Source organism: Hyperoodon ampullatus (genome assembly GCF_949752795.1).
Source record: "Hyperoodon ampullatus genome assembly, chromosome: 7".
NCBI classification, from domain to species: Eukaryota; Metazoa; Chordata; class Mammalia; order Artiodactyla; family Ziphiidae; genus Hyperoodon; species Hyperoodon ampullatus.
The window spans coordinates 76,789,230-76,801,666 of NC_136920.1; the positions used below are offsets into that span (position 1 = coordinate 76,789,230).

At 41.4% G+C, this 12,437-nt stretch overlaps 1 pseudogene across 1 annotated transcript in view; it reads left to right on the top strand.

Annotated features, from left to right (window-relative positions):
* Positions 1-8,045: 8,045 nt before the first annotated feature.
* LOC307055613 (centrosomal protein of 78 kDa-like) overlaps positions 8,046-12,437 on the top strand; it is a 591,539-nt pseudogene continuing 587,147 nt past the window's right edge. Inside the window, exons 1-3 of the transcript in view lie at positions 8,046-8,222; positions 8,336-8,714; positions 12,029-12,201. The product of the transcript in view is annotated as a centrosomal protein of 78 kDa-like (transcript). The remainder of the gene's footprint in view (positions 8,223-8,335; positions 8,715-12,028; positions 12,202-12,437) is intronic.

Below are 12,437 nucleotides of genomic sequence, written 5' to 3' on the forward strand. Positions count from 1 at the left end.
TGCTTTTTCTTACTCTAGTGAACTTGGGTAGCTAATATCATTGTTTAAAATTTTTGCTTTTATATTTACAAGTAAATTTGACCTGTAAATTTCTTTTTCCTTACAGTCCTAATCTATTTTCAGTATTAGGATTATATAGACTTCAGAAGATGAATAAAGGAGCATTCTTCCTTCGCTTTCTCTAGAAGTTTTTCTTTGTTAATATTGATGTTATCTGCTTAATAGAAGTTCGATAGAATTGACCTCCCAAATGATCTGGCTGGGTCTGGTATTTTCTTGGTGAAAGACTGTAAACTATAGACTTCATTCCTTTACTGGTGAAAGAACTCCAGCTATAGATTTCCTCTTGTGTCAGTTTTGGTAAACTTTAGGAGCTAGGAAATTGTCCACTTTACAGAAATGTTCAAATTTAATGGCATTTTATATATTCTCTGTTTGTACTCTCTGCTATAACATTGTCCTGATTCTTTCTGTATATTATTTACTTATGTTTTTGTTTTGCTTAATCAAAGTGTGTTTTTTAAATCTTTTCAAAGAATATTTTTTGACTTACTAAATCACCTCAATTTATACTTTTTTCTGTTTTATTAAGTTCTGCTCATATCTTTATTTTATATTTTTTCTATGTTCTCAGGGTTTATTGTTTTACTCTTCTGATGTCAATTAAAACACTTGGTTATTAATTTTAAGAAATCTTTTTAGTTATAAATAGTTGAACTTTTTGAAGATTCCAGCTTAGTTGTAAGTATCTAAGGGTCAGCTCGTCCACACTGTTGCTAGCCTAAGGCTAAGTTCACCCTACCGCAATGTATATATTGACATTTTTTCCCCTCGACTTTCTGTGTTTTGCTACTTCTCACTTTTCTTTGGAGAGAAGCCCTTTGAAATACCCTTAACTTATTTTACAGCCAATAAGTCTTTAAAATAATGTGTATTTTTTAAAGATAAATCTACTTATATAATTAGGCAGGGCTTCCCTGGTGGCGCAGTGGTTGAGAGTCCGCCTGCCGATGCAGGGGACACGGGTTCGTGCCCCGGTCCGAGAAGATCCCACATGCCGTGGAGCGGCTGGGCCCGTGAGCCATGGCTGCTGAGCCTGCGTGTCCGGAGCCTGTGCTCCGCAACGGGAGAGGCCACAACAGTGAGAGGCCCACACACCACAAAAAAAAAAAAAAAAAAAAAAAAAAAATTAGGCAGAAAATCTGACCTGCCATATTTTTAAAAACAGCATAAATAAATTCACTCTTCTCCATGATTAATCTGCTGTACTACACAACCTTCGAGTTTTTAGCTTTATCAATGACATGTACTTGAAAAATGTTTTAAAGATCCTACCCAGTCTTTTAAAACATCCTTGTTCCTTGTTTCAGTTCTAGTTTTATGTATATTTTCTGCCTTGCACCTGATTATTCCAACATCTGATGGATAGCCTTGGGAAATCTAATTCTGGTATTGATTGGTTTTTGCTGATTCTCTCCACTTCTAGCTGATTTCTTCATTATTGTGTAAATTTAGATCATGAGCTCATGTTTACCTAAACTTTATCTGTGGGAATGCTATAGGCCTGTGTTGAAGGTCTACCTCTCCAGAAAGGGTTTAGTTTTGTGTTTGGAATACCACCGATTTGGGAGCATTTTAAGTTAATTTCTTAGCTTCTGTTTGCAAGACCGCACATAAATTTGCAACCCAAACACTGGGAACACACATCTGGGGTTCAGAATTCTCAAGATTTCCTACCTGTTTCCTACCCAGAGCAGAGGCCAAGAGAATTTGGTCTTAGTCTCCCTTGGCCAGCAGATATTTTTTCTCCTGGCACACCCTTTCATTGAAGGTGAAGCTAGGGATAGACAGGTTTAGTTCTAACTTCCCATCTAGTAGGGATGGAGTCTTACCTCCTGCCTCTCACGTGGTTATGGCCATTTAAAAACAAGTCTCTATGTCAGGTGTGTCATTAAACTATGGCCTGTATTACAAATCCAGACAGATGCCTATTTTTATGGCCTATGAGCTATGAATAATTTTCACATTTTAACTGGTAACATTTTAAATGGTTATATAAGTACCTAAATAATATCCTCAATTTTGCTCTTTGGTCTACGAAGCCTAAAATATTTGCCACTTGGCTCCATAAAAACAGGATTTCCAGCTTCTGTTCTAAGCTATCAAGATCTTCAATCCACTCCTAATATAGCTATAACTCTCACACACGTACCACCCTTCTTTCATGTGTCCTGGAAATTTCTACTGCATACTTCAAAAATCAACCACGCACTTAAAAATAAGTTGTGTACATTTAACCTAGCATACCTAACCCTTTTCCTTTAGGAGAGTTTTTCAAGTAATCTTGCCCAGCGTATTCTTTAGCGCTTCATTAATAATGGCAAAAAAATTAAAACAACTTAACATTCAACAAATGGGAATTGTTCATAACAATTACAGAAGCACATACAGTACAAAACTATACACTGTTATTGAAACAGTGAGACATAACTAGTTTTATTCTTAGAGAACCATGTTTATTTAGGTCCCTTTTGTTTAAATAAGTATATTTCTGTGTATGTATGTATATAGTCATGTATTTATATACACATATATTATTTGTATGATATAGTTATATAAACGTATGAAATACAAACCTATACACATACCTTTGATTTATATTTGTATACATACAAAGGAATATAATTATATATATTATATAGTTATATACATTGAACTGAAAAATGGTAGTATACATATATATCGTGTAGAAATGTGTGTCGTCTATGTGCATGTGTAGAAAAGCAGGTTGAGAGATATGGAAGCATGAGTTAGACAGGGTTCACGATTATAAAAGTAGTTATGTGTAGATAGTGAAGTTAAGGCCCATTTGATTGAAAATATTGCATATTTTTACATCAATTGTTATGATGAACAGATTCCTATGCAAATAAAATTATAAATAGCTATACATACTTGTATGTGTAATGTATAATTAAAATATATATAGTTTTATAGATGTATTATATTTATATTACATAATATAATTGTCTTATACTAATACATTATGTATTGTGTTATATAGAATATATTAACTATAGTGTATTATATCAGATAATAATAATTATATATTTATAATATATATAAATATATATATTTATAATTTATATATTATGATATAGTTGTTTTATAATCAATATTACAGGATATATCATATTAATATTATGAACATATTAACCATATAAATACACTTCATTACCCATATATTTTGTATATAATATATGCTAGGCAAAAATATATATTAATATAACACATAATTGTTATACATTAATATAAATATTAGTATATTACATTAATATATCAATATAATATTTAATATTGGTATATTTATATTATATTTAATATATACATAGCTAATGCTCTTTAAAGCCATCTGCTACAAGTAGAATAAGACCAGGAGTATGGCCAAAGCAAATTCTAAAAATATTAGATTACTTATATTCATTTATATGTCATTTTCCTGGAATCTGCATCTGGCTATTAGAGAGGACACACAGCAAAATCAACAAAAAGTGCCCAGGAGGACATAGGATCCTTTATTTATCGGAACCTCAAAGGAAACACAGTGCTATCCAGTCCCCCATCAAAGAGCCAAGAGCAAATCTTGAAGCACCCAGTAAAAGCCCATTCAAACACAAAAGCTTTCCCACTTAAACTGGAAAAAGTTAAGTTCCCAAGAGACCCCCTACATCAACCACCAAAGCTCATTTGGCAGTAAAGACAATAACGTTCACCGAACAACAAGAAACCCGAAACATTAGTTGTTTTAGCACAAACACAAAAAAGCAGCTAATTAGTGTCTCTCCTGTTTGAAAGAAGGGGGTGGGAAGTGGGCAGAAGACCTGATAGGAAAGATAAAAAGAAAAGGAAAAGGAAAATAAGTTTCCAGTTTGACACTCAAGCTGTCTTCTGCATCCATTTTGTCAAGACCACCAAGTCAATGTGGAGGCTTTTTCCTCCTTCCCTTTCTTTTCATGAGACTGATCACAACCAGCACTGCAGAGTGCATCAAATTAAGGAATGCTGTTGCCTACATGTGTGAATGAGCTGTGAGTAAAGTACTGAAGTAGAGGACACCTAAAGTGAAACGTCTTCATGAATGTCCATGTGGCTGAGCAGGAAGTTAATCTTTCATAGATGTGCTAAAGAAGAAGAGTTGGCTTTTATTTTATTTACTTTTCCCTGCACTGTGTTGAATGACTATCATCTACAAGTTCAGGCTACTTTTTGCTGAGGATTAATGCACTGGGAGAGCTGAGAGAAAACTGAACAGTAGAGCTGTCTTTTTCTTGACCAGTTCACCTTACTTTCCCAAACTCTAAGTCTTTCCCTAATGCTTTCTCCTTTTTATTGTAGTAAAATGAACAGAACACAAAATTCACCATTTTGATCATTTTACAATTCACTGTACCATTCAGTGGAATTTAGTACTGTCACAATGTTGTGCAACTATCACCACTGTCCAGCTGCAAAACATTTTCATCACCCCAAGAGGAAACCTACACCCATTTTAAGGACTCATTCCCTATTTCCCTCTGTTCCAAACCCCTGGCAACCACTAATGTATAATATTTGCCATGTGTATGGATCTGCCACTGCTGGACATTTCGCATAAATGGAACCATACCATATGTAGCCTTTCGTGCCTGATGATAAGTTGTGCAGTGGTATGAAAAACTAAAATGCGATGTACTGTATGATGTATGTTTTACTGAAGTGGCTTGGTCAGATTATAATGATTTATGATAAAATCACGTAAAGCAAGCATCACAATTCTCCAGGAATGTTCTGAAGAATGCTAATGCTAATTATGAATATGTGAATCCCAAATCTTTCATTTGTATTGACCTTATCTCATTAATTCTTCTCCCAACACCGCTATAACTAGAGTTGACTTCTAAAATATACCTTCCTCTTTTCCCATAGAAATTGTCCCACAACTTCAAAAAGTTCTCAAAGGTGAAAAAGTGCACACGACATTTATCACGTTTGCAAATGCCAATGGAAATGCTAAGCTAACACTGTCCAAAATGCAATATTCTTCTGTGAGAGCGCCCAACTTTAAACAAATACACATATTCTAAATACAACTTAGATCTGTGACATGTTTTGGTCACTGAAGTATGAGCAGACATGATGGCCTTAAATGAGCAGAAGAGGCCTTAAATGGGCTTGTGCGGTTGGGCTCACCTCTTATGTTTCAGTGAACTTTTTGAGAAGACAGGCCCTGGGAGCTGAGGCCTCACAGTTGGGCTCCAGAGGAAGATGTGTGTGAGAGACCTCAAACTGACCCAGGAAACGGAGCAAAACTAGCCATCTAGAGGTCTAAAAGAGAGCCACTGCAGCTAGCCCATAGGTCCAAGAGAAATAAATTCTTGTTTATGTAACTGAGTTTGGGGTGATTTGTTCCAAAGCATTATCACAGCAAGAGCTGACTAACACAACATCCTCCAAATCATTGTTGTGTAAATGGATGCCACCATGCCTACATTTAAGGCAACTGTGTCCTCAAATTGTGAGAATTCTTGAACTCTTGGTGCCTCTCCAACACAATGTACATGGCTAAATTTCCACAAATAAGTTCACTAATATGCCACAAAGATCTCCCTAAACTTTTATTAAATGTAATGCAAAGTTCTTTCTTTTCATTTTCTGCTTCTACATAGTTAAAATGCTGTTTATCAATGGAAAACGGTTCTTGCCGTTTGGCTTCTGTCGTTAGAGTCTTTTGATCTCTTTGGCTTTTCAGCTCTTAGGCTGTAACATTTGAATCAGCAAATGCCCCAAGGAGAAAAGCTGCACCAAATGTGAAGCTTGCTTCTGTTTCCCTTCTCTCCAGAACTTGGCCCACATGTCTTGGTGTCTCTCTAACATTCAGACGCCAGCGAACAGAAGTTTTCCTACTCTATCCAGCTTTTCTAAAATTTCTTTAGACTTTGCCTGATCTTATGTTATTATTCAACTATCATCTCAGTTACCCCTAGGAAGAAAATGTACAATTTTTAGAGAAAACGGAATCCTGGTACACTGTTGGTAGGAATGTAAACTGGTGCAGCCTCTGTGGACAAAAGTACGGAGGGTTCTCAAAAACTAAAAATAGAACTACCATATGACCTAACAACTCCACTCCTGGGTATAAATCCAAAAAGAACAAAAACACGTGTTTTCAAAAACATGTATTTGAAAAGATACATGCACCCCAATGTTCTGAGCATCAGTGTTTACAATTACCAAGATATGGAAGCAACCTAAGTGTCATCAAGTGATGAATGGATAAAGAAGATGTGGTACATATAACCAATGGCATACTACTCAGCCTTAAAAAAGAAAGAAATGTTGCCATTTGCGGCAACATAGATGGACTTGGAGGACATTGTGGTAAGTGAAATAAGTCAAACAAAAACAAACACCGTAGGATATCACCTATATATGGAATCTAAAAAATACAGCAATCTACCGAATATAACAAAAAGAAGGGGAGTCACAGATATAGAGAACAAACTAATGGTTGCCAGTGCGGAGGGGGAGGAGGGGGCAATACGGGGTGGGGAAGTGAGAGATGTAAACTACTGGGTGTACGACAGGCTCAAACATGTATTGTACAACACAGGGAATATAGCCAATATTTTGTAATAACTGTAAAGTATCCTTTAAAAAGTATACAAAATTTTTTAAAACAGAAATCATACTGAAAATTGGAAACAATTTAAATGTCCATCAACAGGAAAATGCACATATAAATTATTGTATTTCCCTACATGGGAATCCTACATAGTGAGGAAAGTACATGAACTAGACAGATCTTTACGTGTCAGCATGGATGAACCTAGCAAAGATAACACTAAAAAAAGCAAGTAAGAAGAGAAAACATAGTAGAATACTATATGAGGTTTAAGAATACTTAAAAATGTAGCCTAAATAGAAAGACATCCATGCAGTGATGGAGACCAAGTTCAGAAGAGTGGTTACCCAGGGTCAGCTGGGGAGTGGCTGTGTTTGGGAAAGTGGTCACAGCAGGCTCTTCAACAGGAATGGTAATGTTTCAGTTCACACGCTGGCTGGAGGACGGAGGAGTGTCTGCAATGTTATAATGTGAGCACGCTGCATGTGAAAGCCATTGCTGACCACGTCTAGGGCATCTGATACGTGGGAGCTGGTAGTGGGTGGAGGCATCCAGAAGGTGGTGGTAGAAGAGGAACGTTGTATGCATAACGCCTAAGGCCTCACCAGAGGACGACCACTGTTCTAGAAACTGGACACAAATCCAACTTCTACGGCCAATGTTAAAAGACAAACTGAGGCATGTTTAAAAGAAGACTTTACGTGAGCAAAAATAGATTCAATTCAGGCACCGCCAAAGCGGAAGTGGTGAGGAGCGCTCCAGCCACAGGAGATGCAGAGATTTTTAGTTTCAAAGGGCAGAAGCAAAGCAAGGAAGTGACTGACTTGCTATCGCTTTAAAGCCTAGTTGGTGGTTTGTGACTGGTTGTCCTCAGCGGTGTGCGTCACCCTGAGGCATTGACAGGCTTAGATTTTGGTTGCTTTACGTAGGCGGCCGCATCACTAGAGCCTCCGCAGGCTAACGGCCTCCTTGCAGGGTTCATTTACTAACACCAATTGTCTGAGTCCTTACTCTTACTCGGTCACTTCACTTCCTACGCCTCAGTTTCTCTTCTGTAAAGTGGATATTCAGTAGTAAATTCTCTGTGGAGTTGTCAGTACAAAACAAAGTGATTATTAGTAACCACGATCATGTCTTGAATGCATGGAACACATCACCATATGCCAACTACCGTGTCAAGTTAGCAGAAACTACAGAAATTAAGAGCTCTCCGCATAAATTCACACACCCGTGCACCAGGTAAGGGACCACAGGCAGACGTTCACTCAGCCTTTCGTGTGTCCCTCACGGAATACACGCTCTCTCCTGGGCGGGGGGAGCACAGACACTTACGGGAGTTTACTTTTCAAATGCGTTGATACAACCAGGTCTCACTTTTGTTTGGATGAGTCAGCAAACGCGTTTTGGAAACCCCAAAGTCTCCACACCTCCAACGTTTCGCGCTGCCTTAGTCTCAGAGCTCAAGGCCCTACTCTTCAGGCCGCGTCACCATGGGAGACAGGGCTGCATGCGGACGCGACGCACGGCGAGCGTGCTGACGTCCTCGAGCCCCGCCCCCACGGTCCCGCCCGCTGACTTAAACCGCAGCCCCGCGGCGTGGAGGGCGTAGATGCGTGCGCCAACACCAGGCCCTGCGGGGTCTCTGGAGCACGGCATGGGGGGGGGTTGGCGTAGCTGGGGCCCGTGGCCCTACGTCTTCTGGCTGCGACGCCGGTCCTGCGCACGCTGCGGGGCCGCAGCCGCCGGGCGGTGGGCGCCCGAGGGGCTGGGAGGCGAGCCGGAGCCCCCAGGCGGGTGTGGGCATCGTGTCCGCAGCCAGCGTCCCCGAGGCCGCGCTCGGGCCATGATCACTTGGTGAAGCTGCGCCGGGACAGCGTGGCCGGTATCTTTCCGCGCTCTGAGGACCTGTGCGCGCTGCAGGACTCGGTGCCTCTGCCCTCCGTGCGCGCTTCCCTACAGGAGGGCCTGCTGGACTTAAGGCCGACCGCTCCTGAGCACCCGCTGCCCCTGATCTGTATCCAGAGCTTCTTCCAGCCACGGCTTGTTGAGACAGGTTTGTACTTCCCGCTTCCAGGGCCCCTCGTGTGGGCGCTGAGAAGCGGGGTTTTAAATGGTGCAAGGTGGAGGGTGGGCACTAGAACCAGCGCCCAGTGACCGGGTGTGCGTGCACTAGACGGGGCGTGCGGCCTAGGACTCCTGCCAGCTCGGTGACCCCGGCCGAGTGCCTTAAGGCTTCAAGGTCTCAGTGTTCTCATCTGCAGCGTGGGCTTAATAGGACCCAGTCTCTGTGGCGGTTACAAGGATGCACTGTGTTAATGCTTCTAGACTCTACAAAGTAGAACACTTAGCACAGTTTGGAGCATCGTTAATTGTTGCACAGATGTTACCTGGTCTGTTGAATGACTTTGCCTGGTACACACCAAAGCGATTAGGAAATGGATATATCCCAGCTTCATTTCCTTTCCATTAAAACAGGGCTCAGGAAAAAAAAATTTGTTTTTCAGTAGTCGTATCATATAGTGGAAAGAGCACTGGTGTGAAGGCAGCCTAGGGTTTGAATTCCAGGGCTTATGCTGTCTGTGGCCTGGGCAGGTTTCTTTTGCACTACAATCCCCACACTTGTCAAATGACATTAATAACCACTCTTTCTGTGGGTTCTTAGAATTAATTAAGCAGGTTATGTGTGTAAAGTAGCCTGGCTCTTCAATGAGTTGTCAGAACCAAGGGCTGCTGGAGACGATGCTTCTGCCCTAGGTAATCTTCCCTTCTACTGGGCAGCAAGTAAACACAAGCACAGTAGTCAGTGCTCTGGAAGAAGTGAGTTCTGGTGCTATAGAGCACAGAATCTCTTTTTTCTTTAATTTAATTTTTATTTTATATTGGAGGATAGTTGATTTACAATATTGTGTTAGTTTCAGGTGTACAGTAAAGTGATTCCGTTATACATATATCCATTCCTTTTCAGATTCTTTTCCCGTACAGTTTGTTCCAGGCTATGGAGTAGCGTTCCCTGTGCTGTGCAGTAGGTCCTTGTTGATCATCTATTTGATATAGAGTCGTGTGTATATGTTAACGCCAAAGTCCTAATGTATCCTCCCCCCCGACCTTTCCCCTTTGCAGAGCACAGAATCGTGGAAGGGAAAGTTCAGGGTAGGCTTCTTGGAGGAGGTGCCATCCTTTCTAAGGATATGTAGAAAGAAGCTCCTGGGGTGGCAGGAGAGAGCAGTGTGTGTCGAAGTTTGAGAAATATAAGAAAATATGGCAAAACTACTGTACAGGACTGGAACTCAGGGTTTGGGAAAGAAATGAGAGTTGATACTGGAAACGTAGTGGGGCCCAAGAGAAGGGGGCCTTGTTTGTCCTGTCAGAAGTTTAGATGTTTATCCTGAAGGCTGTGGGAAACCCTAAAGAACAGTGAGATGGACTTCTGGTTTAGAGACTTACTCGGACCTCCATGTGCAAGGCACTTGATTGGGTGCAGGGTGAATTGTAATCTAAGGTTCCCACTTAAGTTATAAAAGGTTGGACTGGCTTTTGCAGATCTGAGAGAGAATGGGTGGGGCCTGGTGACCAGTTAGAAAAGGGAGGGCAGCAAGCGTGGGTGACAGTTTACAGGTGCATCTTTTTGAGAGATACAGAGCACAGTGGGAAGGGATTGGGGGTGGGGAGAGGATCTTACTTCATCTTCAGTGCTTTAGAGGGGCCTGGTAGACGGGTCTGGACCCAAGGTACAGATCTGGGCTTTTTGGGAGGACAGGTGTTTGAAGGCATGGTAGAGACTTAGGTTACCCACAAGAAGATCCAAAGAATCATAGGTCTGAGGGCTTTTTAAGTGGGTATATTGAGGAAGTTTATAAGCTGAAAGAAAGCAGCCAGCAGAGAAAGGGTGTGAGGATCTAGGAGAGGAAATGATTGTTCATTTGTTTTCAAAAAGATGAATACTTATCGTGTGCCTGGCCCTTTTCTAGGATCTGGGGTTCTCACCATGTGTTACCTCTTCTGCAAGGACAGTTCACCTCATCCCCTGGTGAAGAGAAGTCAGATTATTCTTTGCGTCCCATTCAGGTATAAGAACTGTTCTGTACCTCTGAAGGGACTTTACTTAACCAGAGTAATAAGTTAGAAATCAAAAGAAATTAGAGCTGGAAGGGACCTTAAAAGCCACTGTACTTAATTTTGCCTAATATTTTACATTGATTGTAAGAAAAATGCAGAGCCCATTCTCTTCAGAATTCCTTCACTGAACTTTCTTTATGACTTTCATCCAGTGGGTCTAGCTTGTAAATTTTGGCCTCCTCCTAAATTTGCTTCTTCATCCATATTACATTTTGCCCAGACTATGGCAGAAACTCCTGGGTGGTTTCACGGCCCCTGGGTTCAGTTCCTCTAAGTTCATCTGCCTCCTCGGGTTAAGTGATCTTCTAACAGAAAAAGATGTGCTTAAAATAATGCTGCTGGGCTTCCCTGGTGGCGCAGTGGTTGAGAGTCCGCCTGCCGATACAGCGGACACGGGTTCGTGCCCCGGTCCGGGAAGATCCCACATGCCGCGGAGCGGCTAGGCCGCTCGGCCTGCGTGTCCGGAGCCTGTGCTCCGCAACGGGAGAGGCCACAATAGTGAGAGGCCCGCATACCACAAAAAAACAAAACAAAACAAAACAAAATAATGCTGCTAATGGCTTGCCCACACAGAGTTAGTGCATACTAGCCGCCCAGCGTGTGCTCTGCACAGAGGCCTGTAGTCTGAACTGTGCTTTGCCAAGCCTCCTGGAGCTCTTTGGCCCTGAGGAAGGGGAGCTTTTTGTGATCACTCCCTTTATCTAATTGGTCCTTCAGCAGCGGGGCGCCTTTTTCTAATCAGCGGAGGCACCCTTACTCAGCCAGTGGTAGCCCCAGGCCTCATCACCTGTGGGATACAAGCCATGCTCTCTCCCAGGCTTGCTTGGGCCAGCATCTCTATTTTCATTTCTGTCTGTTCTCACACTTGGACCCCTGGTCTTTAGTCATCCTCCCCTGCAGTATTTACAGTGCCCTGCAGGTGTCAGGCTTGAGTGTCTTTGCACAGGTGCTCCCTCTGCAGTTAATGCACCTCCTACTCCAACTCTGCATAGCCTCATCTTTCTAGACTGTACTTCAGGGTTATCATGAAGCCGTCACTTAGATATAACTTTTGGCCTCCATAGGCACTTCTGTGCTTAAAGGTTATGGTTCTTTATCTCATGTGATTGAAATTTTGAGTTTATAGATCTTCCTCCTTAATGAGGCTTTAAGGACAGGAGTCATTTCTAATCCTTAGCACAGAGCAGATGCTTTTTAACGGTGATAAAATGTATGGTTTAAATGACTCATTTTACAATAATTTTGCTTTAGCTTCCGATAGAAATAAAGTTTCCAGATGTTGTGTTCCTGCAATAAGAAATAAAGATGTGACCTTCCAGTTGTGTAAAGCTCATTAATGCTGTGTAAGTGCATCGGGTGCGCTAAGGAACGTGGAGCCAAGTGGGCTAGTTGTGAGAGAGAGAGACTTAACTATGTTAACAAAGGTAAGCCTTCATTGTGTCCTGCCAACATTTGATAGTTGCTTTTGGGCAAAGTAAAGCAATAAAATTTTAAACTGTTCATCCCCATTAAAGGGATTGAATATTTGGCCACTTTGGTGCACCTGTGTCTTGTGAATTGTCCAATTGGAGATGGAGGTTTAGAAAGTGAGTTTCAGTCTTGTTTAAGTCTCTTCCCATCAGACTGGTCTCGTGATTTCCTACACACCACGTTACTTCCT